Source organism: Rhea americana, unplaced genomic scaffold, assembly GCF_003343005.1.
Source record: "Rhea americana isolate MKP2758 unplaced genomic scaffold, rheAme1 scaffold_26, whole genome shotgun sequence".
In the NCBI taxonomy this organism is placed as follows: domain Eukaryota; kingdom Metazoa; phylum Chordata; class Aves; order Rheiformes; family Rheidae; genus Rhea; species Rhea americana.
This window is the reverse complement of record NW_028186379.1, coordinates 6207824-6225570: the sequence shown is the minus strand read 5'-3', so window position 1 is coordinate 6225570 and position 17747 is coordinate 6207824. Positions and strand designations below refer to the sequence as shown.

Here is a 17747-nt window from a genome sequence, read left to right as displayed (position 1 = left end):
TACAGAATAGGACTTCACTATTCTGTATATTCTTCACTATTCATATATAGTTCATCACTATGAATAGAAAAAAAAAGTCAGCYGTGCTGGTTTGCATGATCATTTCAAAGCATTCTGCAATACAAATAAACGCAGCAATATTAGTACTTTTTTTGTGACAGCAATAAAATATTCTTTGTAATGGGAAGTACTTTCTCCTTACCCTGCATTTCGTAACACTGACTCTGTTTCACAGCAAATACTAAATACTACACAAAGACCTTGCTGAGGACACTGTGTTAGATCTCAAAGCTATCAGTTCTTAGCTTGGTGACAGAAATTTTACTGACTAATAATTGTGGCAGTTGCAGCCTGATGCTCTGCGGCCAAGGACAATTAGAGGTCACTGTCCATTAAATTATACCGGTCACTCAAAAGAGATTATTTGGATGTTGAGGTAGAAGGTAACTAGCTCTGAGCTACTGCAGAGTCCGAGCAGATCTGGGTATTTCACTAAACACCTGCGTCACTTGTGCTCCCACAGCTGGTCCCTGTGCTTGCAGATCTGACAGTATGCCATCTGCGCCTGGGTGACTCGGGCTGAGCGCATCCTTCCTCTTTATCAGAGCACACCTTTAACAGCTCTATGCCATTTACCAGGCTAGGAAATGTTGCTGCCACTGCATCTTCCACAGCAAAACTGCAATTTATACTAGTCAAATCTGTTTAGTCGCTAGTACCTGTATATATAAATTAATAGCACTTGAGTCAATAGATAGCAGCGCTATACATCTATATGTAGTAGTCATATATTAATCTTTAAAATTGAGTCTTTTTAATGAGCAGATTTAGTTTTTCAATAGAACAGCCTTTGTCTTTTAAATACACATATCATGCCCAGAATGCCAAGACCACAATTTTGTGCATGTTTATGTAATAATAATAATAAAAAAAAGACTCGATCCCTTYGCAAATGAAGTCTAATCGCACAACTGGAGCAGAAGTTTCACTCCACACAGCCAGGTGTCCAGGTGAAACGYTGTGCTCCTTACTCCTTGCAACCCACGACTGAAATTGCCTGTAGCTTACAGCCAACAACAAAAAGGTCTCAATTCAAAGCATTCATAAAAATTCCCTAAACGTTGCACTGCTAGTCATGAATCGAGACTGAATATGCTAACAAATCCCAAAATATTCAAAGRTGTCTAAACAGAAGCACACCAAATAACATGCATTTCAACCAGCATAACTTCTCTGCAGCATTTATATCCTCCTCCATTAGGCTTTTAGAAAAAAAAGGCAAAGTGGAATAGTCATTTACTTTGAGCTGCATTTCAACCTTATTAGCGGGCTTGAAAAGTTTAAGCTTGCTTTTTTAAAAATATAAAAAGGGCAAGACATTGACAAGAATAAAGGGAAAAAGTCTTAGAAATAAAATTTTGGCCTGGTTATGTCTTACAAAAATCTGAAATCTGTTCATGATTTGAGAATGTTCTGCTACTGTTCTGCTTTTAAAGATGTTGTCAGTTTATCTATTATACAAAGAAAGGTACCTGATTTTAAGTACATGAATACGAAGTTGTAAGAGAGTTATCGCTCTTACTCATTTTTCTTTTCTTTTTTTTTTATTCCTTCTATTTTTCTAAGCCTTCAGTTAGTATCCCCTACACCTTCCTCCYATGCAGCCCTCCACACCTCCTACCACCATGCACCACACTACCATTGATGTATACTGCTGCTTTCCTACCAACACATTCACTATCACTAAAACATGACTCATTTTCGTTATACTATTTTGGGGCACTGAAGATACTCAGTATCACCTAACAGGAATGTTATGTGTTTCTGTCATAATGTCCAGAAATCTTTCAGCTGAAATATAATTCCAGAAAGAAATTATACTTTAGAGTAGTCAGAACCAGTGAGAATTTGCAGACATTTCTCTGGAGGCTGGAAAAGAATGAGTTCAAACGAAAAATTGATTTTCTTAGAGCAAGTGCCTTCAACAAGACATCTCAACTTCACAATCAAGTATGACTTAATGAGACAGTGTGAAGCTGCTTCCTTGACTAGTTTGTCTTTTCTTTCATTTCAAGTGCCAACTTTCCTTTTAAGGAAGAGCTGTTCAGCCCCTTACAGTCATTGCTTTCTTAAAAAAGATATAAAGTGATTTTTTCAAGCTGCCCTGACATATTAGGACATGGAAATAGTTGCCAATACAAGTAATGTATTACCGTCCTTCAAAACCAATTTATTTACCCCAACCTTATCCAAAGTCAGTCTCTATAAAAGACTTCTTGTGTGCCATCCAGCAAGGTATGCACTTACTAGAATAGAAAGTGCGRTTTTTACAAATTTGGTAAAATTTTTTGAAAGACAGACCTTTTCACACCAGATCGTAAGTTGCCCTGTATCTGATGAAGATTAGAAAGCTGCTGACAAAAGGGCAGATGTTTTATAACTACTCACTGTAAGGATTGATGCAATTTCTTCTGTAGCATCTGCTATTAGGCAGTGCCAAAGATGGTTATAGAAAAAAACCAATGGAGTAACACATCCACTGTGGCAGTTCCTGCATCTTTTCACCAGYGTTCTTTCACCAAAACTTGCAAAGACAGGGTAGACAGGCATCTCGGGAGACTACAGCTACCAACTAGTATGGGGATGGGGGAGAAGGAGTGTTAGTGACTCATGTCCTTAATGGCTGTTACCTAGCTAGCACCAACTCTTACTAGTGTTTTCTTTAGCATTTACTTGACAACTGTTTGGCGCACACACACACAAAAAGAACAAAACAAACAAGCAAACCCCCCCACACACACCACACATGCACAAAAAACCCTACACACTAAAATTTTACAGGTGACACAAACTGCAGTTTGGTCTAATAGCACAAGTATTCTTCCGAATTTAGCGTATTAGATAAAGTATGAATGATTTTAGATTTAAGCAGCATTTCAAAAGTCATTGTGGGATGACTTTGAAGACAGGCAAGTGAATTTCATCACTCTCCAACTACACTGCAAAGCATAATTTTAACTAGTAAGAAGAGAAAACCCTTGTTTCCAAATTTGCTATATCCAAAGTGGTTCTTTGGAGAAGTATCCAAAATAGCCTACTTCCATAATAGAGGCCCTGCTGCAGAAGGAAGATAAATTTAACTGAAACAGTAAAATCTCCATTTTTAAGAGATAGACAATCAAGGTCCTTCATCACCACTGCTACCCTCCCTTCTCTTATTCAAGACATCCCCCAATGACAATGGGTGAAATAAAGTGTGTGAAGGACTTTTTWAAAAAGAAATCCAAAGAGTTCAGTCTTCATTTCAGACACACRAACTTTTATAGTTGGTTATAAGGCAAAGACATGACATACACAACAATAAATTTTTCATCCTTATTGGTCTGCTACAGAAAAAAATCACCTCTTTATCTACATTTCCATTTCTTTATGTTTACTTAAAAAGAGTGACGAATGAACCATTGTATTAATTAATGCTCTTTCAAACTACAGCAGTACCAGATTAGAAATCTTGAGGTTTGATTTAAGTCTTTGGTAGTGACGCCTATTAAAACATATTACTGGAACAAAATATTGTCTCACCATGGCAGTTAAAGTTATTGCATATTTTAGACCTCTTGTCTTTCCTATTAAGATAACAGAAATAAAGGCCCTTATGTTCTCTGTTTCTCAAAAAACAAGTAGATTCTGTCACCCCACATGATAACATTAAAAATACTTAAATCTGGATCATTTTGAACAGTCTGTTCATAATAATTTTGTGAAGTACATAGATGCTATTCCAAATGTTAAACCTTAAATTTTATTTCTGAAGTTATGATTACACTGCCTTTTTCTTTCATAAAAGAAAGCAAAAATGAAGATTAAAACCTACTAAAGCAATATTTTTCTTCTGGATTAATGGCTACTTCTGTAGTATTCTAGTACCACCCTAATTTGCATAAGCATAGAGATACCTAGCATGTTTCCTCTACATAGGTAGAGAGCAACAATACTTTTACAGACCCCTCTGGTTGTACTTTTGCATCTGTACTTCCTTGGAACATGCTATATTTAGTTAGAGGTTTACTAGCTATGACAGTCATCTACCGGCACAGAAAATTTGCAAATTTACACTGTGCTCATGACAAATGGAAATCCAGTGAAYGTTTCAGTGCTTGCTTTATGCAGCACATCGTCCCCCATTCAGCGGCTAACCTACAGCTGTCTTAAGAGAACCCAAAGTCTGAGCTAAATGAAGCACGTTTTTTCTACTTTTCCCAAATTAAGTGTTTTTTCCTCAAAAGTAGTTGGCCAACAGAAGCTGAAAGATATTACAGGTAAAACTATAAATCAATTTGTCTTTGGGAATAGCTTTCTCTTAAGTAGTGTTTAGACAGTTTTCTCCAGTGTGAAAAACAGCAAAATGAACAGGTAGGGAATAGCAGGTCATTTAATGTTGAAAACTTCTTTAGCAAACAATTTCAACTTCAGAGGCAAAGATTTGTTGCCCCACAAAATTTTAAGTTAAAACAGCTTATAAATGGACATTGCACTTTTTCCAAGTCCTTCTTATCCTTACTACTAATACAGGAGTCTATTAACATGTGTCTGATGGATAGAATGTCAACTTTATTCATTGTAAACACAGTCTGCATTATTTTATCTCCTGTTTATTAATGCAGCTGATTGCATCTACTTTTTTGCTGATGTAAGAGCCCACAAAAATTAAAATCTATTTCAGTCTGTAGCACTTGTGACAACATATAAGCATTTCAAAACATTTCAACTGACAGCATAATAGAAAGGTAATGTGTTTAGTAGCACCCTTTTCATTAATCATTTAATGCTAACTTTTTAATAGAGTAAAAATTTCAATTTTCTTAATTTTTCTTAAAGTCTGAGATTTCTACTATTTAAGCAAACCACTACTTGCAAACACACTTGTGAACAGTTGTCAAATTATTTAGATACTAGTTAAATATTAACAGTAGAAAATTCCTGGGGATAAACATATGCCTGGGCATAACAGAGGTGGGAGGAGCAGGGGAGAAAACTAAGTTTTTTAGTACTTTTTAAAAAAAGTAATACATCATATGAAATCTAYTTTCAGAAAACAAGCCTGTTTTCCATAAACCTGCCTTCCTCCTAAAATAAAGCAGAACTACCACTGCAGACCTGATGGTGCACTGACATGGGGGGGAAGGAGAAGGGAACAAAAACCAAAACCAAAACAAGGTTTGCAGGTGAGCTCTTACAAGCCTCACTAATGCAGCTGGGTTTGTAAGCCCTGTTTCAGATCTGAAACAGCAGTTATCAACCCCAAAGGCAAGTGCAAAATGATCTGTGAATAAACCCTGAGCAGTTATGCATATTTTAATATATATACATCCACTTCTGCATATGTCCATGTACACAACTCTTCACATGCTCTCGCCAGCTCCAAACACTTGCTCTTCAGTCTCCAGTTAATTTAAGAGAGGACACTTCACACCAGGTCATTCTCCAAAAAAATTTATACCCTGCAACCTCCAAGCAAGTTGGCCCTCTCTTAACTCCCTTCCCTCACCTCCCTGTTCCTCGCTGCCCCACACAACACCAACTTCTGGGAATTTTCCTGGGGCTTCACCCTGCACGCAGGCAGTGTGCGCCCCACACAGAATACGCCCCACACATCCCATAGAAGGCAGAGCCCTTTGCTTGGGGATCACAACAATTATTGCCAAAGGGGGATTTTTTTTTCCTGTGTACCAGAAGTAAACAGTCCAGGTTGCTTATGGAAAAATACAGAGACACAGAAGTTACACGGACTAAAGAATACCAGTGAAAGTTACTGCAAAACAGGCAGTTGCAATAAAAAGTCTCTCAGAGGTAATTATTTTTGTATTTTATACAGTATTGTATAACGACGCACTCTGATGCACCCTGTTGTGCCAGCAAGCCACCAGCCAGCATGTTTTCCTCCCCACCAGCTAAGATCTAGTCTGGTTTCCTGCCAGAATCTTAATGTTCTTTTAACATAACTGGCTCACGGGAGAATACATTTTTCTTCTCAAAAGTTCCTGCTATGGTTTCATAACCACAAAAGCACACGTCTCCACAGCACACATACATTTGATTTTATGCTTGAACAGTGAACATGAACATGTTTAATAAACTCATTAAACAAGTACTGCAAACATATTATACTTCCACAAATGCATTTCTGTTTATTAATCACTACTGATAATTTTGGTCAGGTTTGACCTCCTTTCATCTCTCATATATGGTTCGAGAAAATGTGCAATAAAACAAACTAAAAGCCCACAGCAGATTAGTCCAAGCATGTAACATGTGACATTAAAACAAGTTTAAAACATGTTACTACAGAAGCACACTAATTGTGAACTTTACACAAATAGTTTCAAAAGAGATATTGTTAGTATTTTACTCAGTCTTTAACATATTTATTTTTCCTTGAAAGGTACCCACTTAAATAGCCACAGTATTTTTCTAATTAGTGCAAGAAGTTTCTTCAAACCTAMAAGAGCAATGTAATTTTCATTTCTTCTTCAAATACAAGAACTACGTGAACTTCCCTTCTGCATTAARATGAGGAAAATCCTCATTTCCTTTTCCCAAAAGAAAAGGAGAGTATGAGATATTTAAACTAGGAGTCAGAGAAAGAACAAAGGAGTCACTAAAGGCCAAAAACATATGTCATCTACTATAACATATGTGACATATCCTCACAATGCTTGTATCATTACCACACTACCAAAGGGGTCTACCAAAAACTACAACCTTTTCTTCTCTCATGCAGTTAGTTTTAAYTTTGCTTGTTGCACAGCTGAAAAGCCAGAGGCCCTGAACCTACACAACAGTTGCTATTCATAAATAAATTTCTAAGGCTACCCTTGAAAAGTGGCAAATCTCCTGTTTTCTGATATGTCTGATATTATTCTTCTCTTCATCCAGCAGAGACGTGAACAACTTGTTAGAGTTAATGCAGCGAAGACAGGACAGTACCRACACACCAAATTCTAAAAATTACATTAGCTGGGGATCATACCAAATCAGCAGTGCATTTATTTCAGACAGTCCCTCTGTCTCTTCAGCTACTGTCCCCACTTAAAAGTAAAGATTTTTTTCTCAATATAGTAACCTTTCGCTAAAGCTAAAAATTAGTGATTATGCACTTGTGAAATAAGTCATCCTGCTCATTCACCCTTCCCTTGCTTAGATGTCATCTGTGATACTCAGTTATAGTTTACTTTAGTCTTAAGCAACAACACAAAATTAGGTTCTGAGCACAGGTCAGACAAAGGTTTGCTGCCGCATCTGCAACACTACATGGCGTATTTCAGTACAGAATTCATAGCTCTGTACCAAGAGTTTCTCATATAAGACACTTCCAGTAAAGACCCATCAGATACTGCCGAGCTGCCGATATGACAAAAATGTTGAGAATATTTAGCTTACAGAATAAATCTTGTGAAAGTATTTAATTAACTTTCAAATCAATGTATGTAATATTCGTACTAAGTGACTGAGCTTGTAATTTACAGTTGGCAAAATTGAGATAAAATATCAAAGGAGGACTAGACAGGAGCTCCATAAGGTTTCTCAAATAACATTTACATGGGCTGAGGAATAAGGATTACTTCTGTCACTATATTTTCCTCTATATTCAAGACAGCAGTGAAGAGTTCTCCCAAAGGCTCTTCAGTAGCACACAAAGACGTCTTCTACATCTGCCATAGATCCAGTTTTCAACTTTGCAAAGTGAATTTAAGATGACTTCACTATAAGGTAAGCTCACTTTGTATACAAAGTACTGTTTCTTTCCTTATTCAAAGGATGAGGAACTGTTCAGTGAAATTACACTATGTGTTAATACAAGATTTAATATATCTTAAAATAAGGGTATCAAACCATCGATAGATTCCAAGAATGTGTGCCAACAAGATGATACTACAAGAGCTACAAAAACTAAAATATTATTGTTAAGTTAAATAATTGCTTATCTTTACAGCCTTTTGCAACAGCTTGATGAAAGCTATGAAGAATTTCTTTTTCGTAATTGTTTAAATTCTTAGTTTTGTGTCCCTGGGATTCTATCACCCTTACTCTTGGCAATTATCAATATGGTCTTTCAATGGAGAATAATACTCTTACTTCGAAAGTGAAGGATTAAAATAAAAAGAAGGCAAGGGTTTACCCTGGCTTTGTCACAGGTTTCCTGTGTGACTTTATAAAAGTCATTAACATACCTGTTCCTCAGGAACTCTTTCTGTAAATAAAATAGCCACATGCTGCTCAGTGGGGCAGAGCAGAGCTATATTCATTTCTGCCAAGTACACTGAAATTTTTGCAAATCACAAGACAATCATAAAACATTACTTTGCTATTTAAATATAAAACATGTCAACATAATAACCTATCTACTTAGTAAAAGTGTTTGATAACAAACTGTTCTATCAGCATAGGCAAAGTGACCCTATTACAGCTGGGCACCTCCCAGAGAGAGCCCATTGTGGCAATGCCTACCAGTACAAATAAATCAAGTACAAACAAGATTTCTTTCAGCTCCCTGCCCTCCTCCTCCAACTCTTTTCAGCTTCTAATTTGCAGAAGCTGAGAATGTACACAGATGTTAATGACCTTTACCGCAGCCACATCTAACAATGATTCGACTGAACTGGCATGCCCTCATGCCTTCCTGTATTTAAGTTTTCATGACTCATTTCCAACTTTCCAGAAGAAAATTAAGGGTTTTTTTTTCCTGCTATTGGGCCCCATACAGCTAGCAATACCTGTACAGGCTCACAATGGAAACTGTGAGAAATGCAGCCCAAAACAATTCACCAAGCTAAATGTAGTGAGKATGGCTACAGAAACACAGATGCAAACATAATGGGGAATTATTGCAAGACAGCAGTGCTACATTCTGTTTTACAGGTCAGATATCCATGTAAGCCTGTTTACACATATTTCAAAACATTAGCTTCATATGCAATCAGAGAACTGCAAGAGCTACACAGGTCACAACACCCAGTCTTCCACTACTGCAATCAAATAYGTAAGTTTTATGCAGAAATGGCCTACAACATCCTTTCCGTCCTACATACCCTATATCACCAAGTTAATATCAGTAGTTTAAGAAGGCTAAGAATATAAATAATATGCACTGCAAGAAGTTAGCTAGGGATCTCAAGGGCTTTATCAGTGCCTCTAAYCCCAAGAGAGAACCTGATAAGTAAAAGCACTGAGTGCAGTCTGAATACACACCACCAGAAAGGCGAACTACACAAGCACCATGACTGGCAATCTGATTTGAGACAGAATTTCTTCCTGATCCTAAATCTCACAGTCAGCAAGCACTCTAGCAAAACCACACCAACCAAGGACACAAGAAGCTCTTCTGTACCACCACTAGTACTGTATYGTCTCACCTTGCCAAAGTCCCTCTCTGGCTGCGGTCTACTAACAGCACTTCAGAATGCAACTCCCCTCATCACCAGAAACGCACATTACCWCAACTCCAGGCTCACCCAGTTAATTTCCTTCCTACATCCTTCACTTCTGCTTCTAGACAATATAATTTAGCACAACATATCACCCCAAAAGGAGATGGAAATGCTCTCTCTGTGCCAGCTAGGCTACACTCCTCTCCCATTCTCTATGGATGGTGATAAGTCTTCATAGCAAGAAGCTTTTTATACAGCATCAGCATGTCTTCTCCAGGCTGAAGGAGGGTCCACATCAATTTAGGACACCACATCTCTGATATTAGCACTGACTTACAGTGAGTGGGTGGTCGCTGAGTGCCAAGTTTCTGAAGCATCCAAATCTCCTCTTAGAGGAGTGAAAGTCTGAGCAATTCCATCAGGCAAAACTTGACAACCTCACACCACTCTGGTGTTAGATCTGAAGACAAACAAGTACACAAACAAACAAAAAAACCCCCCACAGATTAAAAATAAAACCAACTGCTGCATTCTGCCCTTCCATAACTGTGGAACACAACAGAGAAAGGGAGTATGATCTACAAATAACTGAAAATGTTCTACATTAAATAATAATTTCCCTAAAATACAGCACTTATCCTTCAGAATAGGAAGGTGTAATCATATTTATTAGAAGTTCAGGATAGCAATCCTCTGCTGTATAAAGGCACTAAGATTTAGTTACTAACACACTAATAGAGCAATGCATTTGGAAATGGAATTTTTTCTTGCCTGAAGGATCCAGGATTCTATATAATAAACAGAATTCTATACAATAAACATGTAATTCTACTTAGGTGGATGTTTATGGTGGAAACCCACCATAAACATCAGCACAAAGAAAAAAGAATCCTGCAATGGAAAAAATGCTAGAGTACTCTGTCCCTGACAAGCTTATTCAACTGTTGTTTTGAAACAATCAATATGCATTTTTGATATTTAATCAAATATACTTTTTCTACAGACAATTCAGTTTTTCAGTTTTAGCAGCCAGTAGGGCTTCTTCATACAACATGAACATTAGCAATCAGAAATGGCTTATGACAAAGTTTAGGTACCTTGAGTTCAATTTGAGTTTAAAAGGATCAATATTTTAGCTTCTGTCTATATGCATACACTGTACAGTCTGTCATTCCGATTATTAGGTTTGAATCTCTGCTGAACCAAGTCAATTCTCACATCACCTTGACAACAATCTTCCCAGAAATGTAATCAACATCAAGCAAAAGAGTGTCTTGGTACTATATATCATTTACTGTTTATAAAAACTAACATATCATTAAACTTCCTCTAAAGCTCTGARGCTTTCTTGATCTTTGCTTAAGATTAACATGAAAAAACAGATTTATTCAAATTCTTTGTACCCTAGATTTAAAACTGTATACAGTTTGTAAGCTTCAAAAATAATACAGCTTTAACAGTTATAATTTAGCTTTTTTCTCAGTTATTATTTCAACATGCTGCCAATAGACAATCCAGCTTCTTTTCACAAATGCTACTTCTGCCTTCGCTGAAGTATTGGCATTATTGCCCTCATTTAGCATTACTCTTGAAACATCATCATATTTTCAAAGGAAGGAAATTCTTTTCCCCATTTTCAACCCGCTGAGTTTTGAGCAATGCATTTGCCTTCTCTTATCGACTCTCTATATTTAAGAGCTCCTAATTTCACATTTACACTCAGTTCCTTGCTTTTTCTATTACATTCCTGAAAATGTCACCGCCCCCAGCTGGTTTGTAAGCTAAACATCTGTGATCTAATTTTAAGACTAGATCTCTTAATGTATAAACTTAGGTATTTTYAATAATAATCAAAATATTAAGGTTGAAAGTTTTTTAAAGCAAAGCCAGGAAAAAAAAAACCTTGATGTATCAACTTTGATATTTCATGTTAAACTTTTCCTTTAAAAAAGTGCTGCCTCTTGTGATTAGAGAGCTAAAATAGCAATTAATGCAACAGCCCGTTGACATTTTTAGCCTGTAGGAGCCTGTAGTGGGCAGAGACAGTTGAAATAATAACACATTCGAGTGATTAAGCAACCTTAAGATTTGATTAGTCAGACATTCCCAAATCTGTGGCTGGCATTTTTCCCAGCAATTCAGAAAATAAAATAATAAAATTATGCATTTAAAAACTTTTCATTATTTAAGCAACAGAATCACCTGACAAGGCTCCAAAAATAAATAAAAATACCTACTCCTGAAAAATAGTGCCTCTAATTCTTGGTGTTATTTACAAGAACAAAGAAAAGGAAATGGAAAAAAAATACATATTTCATTTGAAATTGGTTAGTTAATAGATAGTTACATTTGTTATCAGATACATCTTATATATGTCATAGAAAGAGCAGTGACCCCTAAGGGAAGTCACAGACACTGAAGAATACAGAAGCCTTCTCCTTCACTAGCCACATTAAGCCATCAGCAGTTCTGTACTGACTTCCAAAATACATTACGGCTTTCAGAAAAGATTTATGCCTTCACTGTACCAGAAAGCAAGAAAAATAATTGAGCTTTTCAACACAGCCCAAAAGGTCAGGCCTCAGGCCACAGCTCTACAAGTCAAGGGACAAGAAAGGCAAGTTGCCCTTTCCACCATTTGAGTCCAAGCCTCCAATTCACTGAAAGCAGAACAAAACAGTAGAATTTACCACATTATTCTGCAGCTTTCTGTTTAAGAGTTTGGCCCTGTTTCAACAACTGCAGATGAGTGAATTCTATGCCATTTTTACATGCCATCTAGGACAAACAAATGCACAGGCCTTTAACCTGAAGGAGGTTTCTAAAGGTACCTCAGAAGTTCATCAGGAAGCTGAAGCTTGTATCAGCTGCTCACTCAGTCACTTTTTAAAGCCAACTGGTGCCTTCGTTCTTCTGCTCTCTTTCCACATTTTTGCACGCACAGTAAGTTCTCCTCCCCACAAAATCATTGTTCAGAAAGAGGCCTCATGTTCCCCATTGCTCCCAAGACTTCTGAGCTGCATTAACCTGGTCTGATCTAAGAGCATAGGGATGTGCACAGGGATGTGCACCCACAAAATGCCATGGACTGGCAAGCTACTAAGCTCCTCTTTAACCTACAGCATCTTACCTGGTCATAGRAATATCTGTATAGCTTGAGACAGCTCATATGCATTTATTAAGTCCTTTCCAGAATTCATCTATAAAATAGGCCAGCAGGTAGAAGCCTGTTTTAGACAGAGATTTTCTGTTTCTGAATACTTTGCAATATAGGCACGCTTCCTAAAATCATCACGGGACGAAGACCAGCTTAATTGCAACAACCTTTGCCACTCTATTGACAGACCTGTAATTTTTCCTACTTCTTTTTCCTGAGCTTGTGAAAGAAAAAAAAAACCCAGACTTCAGCAGATGTTCATGTAATACTTCTGGATATCATATTTACAAAACTCCACATCAGAAAAAATCTGATCCCTGATAAATTGGAATAGAAGTATAAATTGAACAATAAAAACGTATCTGACAGTGGATGACTATAGTTCATGTGAGCAACACAGAGGGAAGTTCATTTAAGACGCAACAGAGTAAATTAATTACTTTTTATCCAAAAAGAAAGAAGAATATAATTGACATTTTTAACTCTAAAACAATTCATTAAACTGTTTTGTACAGTATCAGTTCTAAAGAAACTACAAATTTCTACGTGTATTTCTGGAAAAGTCTACCAGGAGCTCATCAAACTAAGATGCAATCTAGCAATAAAATTCAGGTTGGTATAAATCTGCAGCAGGCAGGGCAAAGCCCTTCAGGAGTAACCACCCCGTTCCCTCCTTTCTCATTGTAGCCATTCATTCCTGTCTGCAACTCCTATCAGCATCAGTAGCAATATGGGGAATGGAATCAGGATAGCAATTCAGTTAAAATTGCCCAAAAAAGCCAGCTTTTCAGCCACACTACGACATACTATATGAATGTTTGTGCCACTACATGGGAGCTGGAAAGGACAAACCAAGCAGGTGCAGACAGGAGGGTAGAGCACCACTACCCCTTGGGAAGCAACACAAAATTATGCTGGTTTACACTGAAAATTTAACTAGGAAGAAAATAACAGGGAACAGTAAGAAAACAAGCATATTGCCAGAAACAATTTGCAGTAATAGTCAATGCCTTTTCAAATTCAGAGTTTGAGCCACAAGAACAAAAGCTGCCAGTATAAGATCACATACTAAAATCTTATAGTTTGTATGATTGATAAGCTTGTTACAAATGTCATTAGGTAGTSCTAGCTTTAATTGCTCTGAGCTAAATATAACTAAGAACTTATTAGCTCCCCCTCAGCTTTTCTGACATTCAAGAAGAAAAAAATCTTCAGGTCAGAAAAAGCAGATAAGCATACATGCTTTCATGTCACCACAGAGAAACAAGAAGAAAACCCCTAAGATAATTAAGTTAGTTTCAAATGCTCATTCAGACCTAGTCTTTTCAATAAACTGTTTACTTCAGTATTCCACCTCTCTGATTCCAATTACAGGAAKTGACTGAAGCACAAATACCTGCTCCTTTTCAAATTTAAGTTGTTTATTTGCTTTATTAGAAGACAGCACTGGATCTTGCTCACACATCCAGTCAAGATGCAACTTTCACAGGCAATCTGTCCTGGTACCCACATGCTTTTTCCTGTATCACAAGCTAAGACCACTGGGGAGGAAAAAGAGGAGCAAGTCTCCTTCTGCACATGCATACAGCCTGACGCTTACCTAYAGCTGCTGTACTAACATGACATATATGAAGTGGTCCAAAAATCTGCTATAGCAGCAGACTGTACCACCCTGATAATAGCATGGAACAAGTTCTCTTMTGTCTTTTTGCACTGAATAAGGATTTCCAAAGACTTTAAATTTCTATATAGCAGRTTCCAATTTCCTTCCTTGAGCTGATAAAGGATTTCAGGCACAAAATTTGTCTGACATCTAGAAATATGTTCCACAGATTCAGCATTTCTGTTCATCTTTTTTTTCATTTTAAAGGTTATTATGCAACTGAAACCCACTTGTACAATTCAAGGAGTGTCTTTTTTTTCTTTTTTTCTTTTTTTTCTTTTTTCTTTTTTTTTTAAAAGAAAACACCACTGTAACAGTAGACCCTTTTGACTTTTGCTCAGGCCATGACTACAAAACCATATCACAATCATCACCTGCTTGTCCTTTCCACCAGTTTCTCTCTCATTTCATCCATTGCTCTTTTTCTTCTAGTACTCTTAATTTTTATTAAATTCTGGTCTTCCTCATCCCTGTCTTTGCCAAGCAGGGAAAAGAAGAATAAAACTACTTATGGAACAGGAAAGGAAAAAAAGAAAAAAAAAAAGAAAGGTATTCCTTAGACTGTAAGAATTACTGAATACCACAGCAGAGCTGTAAAGATGGGCTGGCTAAGACACTTTGTTGCTGTTACAGAGCTGTGCATGTAATGTAGGAGCACCAGTTGGAGGTCTGCCAGGAAGTGCCTACTACACTGAAAAAGAGCAAAGCCAGTAAGCTATTACTTTTTCTGTTGTCTGACCTACCACTTCACACGCAGACCAGGTTGGATAAAACAGGCTAGAGGAACTGCATCTATTTGTTGCTTCTTAAAGAGAAATTGCAAAGGAAATGAGCCTCCTGACACACACTGTTCTGCAGTGGAGTGCAGATGGTCCACTACTGGCTGAGCTAGCACACAACAGTAGGACAGGGAGAAAGACCTTCTAGTGTCAAGGCAGGCATAGAAAGATTTTATTTCTCCACTTCTGCTAAAGCAGTTCATTGTTGCCATTACTGTTCTCAATGCCATGAAGATTTTTTCTTCCAAAGTAACAGATCAAAATACAGATAAATAGCATGTCAGGCACGGGTGTAGAAGTCTTGAACACCAAACTTCCACCCTTTTCCTACATTTAAAACCACAGTGTAAGGTGCAATTGGAAGAAATGCACCACATGTTGCCTTTTAAGAAAGGAGAAAAATAAAATGCACAAGCAAAAGGAGGGAAGAAGAGTGAACATCACCCAGCACAAATGCAGGGTTAGTCTAGGAAAGGAAGCATACAGCTGCAATAGCATTATGTGACTGAGCAGTAAATCTTTACTTGTAGATTAGCAGGAGAGAAAAGACATTCAAAAAAGGTGATCCGATATCTTGCATTGGTAACACTGCAATTTACCCTCCCCTCCAAAACTGGAATGCCTGTATATGTATAACCCCTTCTTCTATCCTTATTAGCCTCACACGCACACAAAAAAAAACCCCGCAGACTGACAGAAGAGTATCATCTGCCTTGAGTTTGAACAGTTTTGAAGTCTAAATGTTCACACAACTTCCACAGAAACACCAATCAAAAAGCTATCAAGTTAAAACAAGATCTACCAGGATAAATAGGTGTCAGCCTCAGGAGCAACAACCTACTTGCAGTAGAGAGGAATTTTTCCTAAGGAAAAATAAATAAAAATAGATGYGGCCAATTACAATAACACCCATTCCAGAATCTATCCATTTACCAGACGGTTTTCTCTGCATCTGGAGACCTGCAAMATTGTCTCAACTGAAGCAACAACCGCTGAAAACCTCTGATGACATGTACTAATATATTTATGGCTTGTGAAGCCACATTTATGAAGAACATTTAGGTCACATTTTGGTGAATGCTTTCACTCTCAGATCAAATAATTCATCTATGACAGCCCCTTCTTCCTSCTCGTTGTACTTAAACTAAGTATTTCCATGCTGATCTGATGCTATAGTATTTCCGGTTATCACAACTGGCACAGAATCAAAACTCTCCAGAGCTTCCAGAGCAAAAGCAGGGAAATCAGATGAAGCTCATGAAGAATTCTGAAAAAAAAGGCACATGAAACAGTTGCAAATAYAGTTTTTAGTGCATTCTGATACCTCAAGCTATTGTGCCTACCCCACCTGTAGCTGATAGAGGCATTTAAAAATGTAGTCTAATTTTTAAGCAGCTCARAAGAAAATATGGGAGATACTCCATGATGGCAGGTTGGCAAACAAAGTACTGATCTTTAAAGTTGGAGGTGAGGAAAGGGAAGGAAAAGGAAATCAGGCCTACTACAGTCAGTGGCATGCAAGACTTCAGAGCAAGTTGATGACACAAACAGAAATAGTACGTGGGTCTGCTAAAGGTCAATGGTGTGAGATTAACTAGTATATAAATGTTTATAAAAAGGACAAGGGAAATAAGCAGATCTCATCTGAACCTGACAACAATTGCACAAACTGGAAATGATCTTGATTACTAGAAGGATTGCAAAGTGACTGAATAAGAGAGAGAAGATAATCAAAAAAATATCAGGCTGGACAGATATCATCAAAAGTTTACCAAGAACTGTCTTGGGGCTAGTTTAATGGTCATAAACGGTGAAAGAAAATACCAGTTTTAGCTGCATGTACATATTGGTTGTGAATACACTTTGTCAGAATCGTAGAATAAAGTTTTAGTGAAAGCAGCAAAGTTTTGAAATATTCCATTTATGGACAATTGGGAACAAATGAATATCTAATCAAATTTGCTGCTTACATAAAATTTAATGCACTGAATGACTATGGCCCCCAGAGAAGGGGGCTCTGAGAAACAGGAGCAGTGACATGGGCCACAATTCTTCAGTACCGAATGCAAGGCCAGATACCCAACGAGCCAGGCAAGCAGAAGTTCTGCGGTAAGCAGCTAGAGGTGACTAAGGTGGGGAGGGTACTTGTATATATGACCTSTTTACAGGTTCACTCAAATCATCAATTTGATGAAGGCTTGAAAAAAGACAAAGCTATCCTTTGACATGAAGTAAGGTATTTCCTACAGAGACAGGCAAGAAAGCACTAATAAATAAATAAAATGGCATTGCTAGCATCTTATCTGGTCAGAAAACGAAGAACAGCATGTAAGACACAGCTGAGATAAGTAAAAGTTTATACAAGGGAGGTGGACATCAGAATATTCACCTACAGTGTGTATCATGAGCATATCTGGTCTTCCACATCACAAGAAAGATTCTCTGCATCTCTTCAAGTTTAATTGAAGGTCTAGTGGCATGGCTGGGGGAATAGAGAGTTTCTCCTGCACGAGAGACAAAAATGTAAGCCAGTACAGCTCAGCAAAACAAAGGCTGAGAGAGAGAACGTAGCTGCTCTTAAAAATACCAAGAGGAAATACCAATTTTAACTAGACAAGACACACTGGTTGTGAATACATTTATTCAGAATCCTAATCTAAAGTTTTAGTGAAAGCAATGAAGTTCTGCAATATTCTGGTTATGGGACAACTGGTGACAAA

The 17747-nt window shown here is 37.4% G+C and overlaps 1 protein-coding gene across 4 annotated transcripts in view; it reads right to left on the bottom strand.

Annotated features, from left to right (window-relative positions):
- OSBPL3 (oxysterol binding protein like 3) overlaps positions 1–17531 on the bottom strand; it is a 78976-nt gene extending 61445 nt beyond the window's left edge. For all 4 annotated transcript variants that reach the window (XM_085307578.1, XM_085307580.1, XM_085307579.1 and 1 more), the window contains exon 1: positions 17421–17531. The gene's annotated coding sequence lies outside the window, so the exon portion shown is untranslated. The remainder of the gene's footprint in view (positions 1–17420) is intronic.
- Positions 17532–17747: the final 216 nt, after the last annotated feature.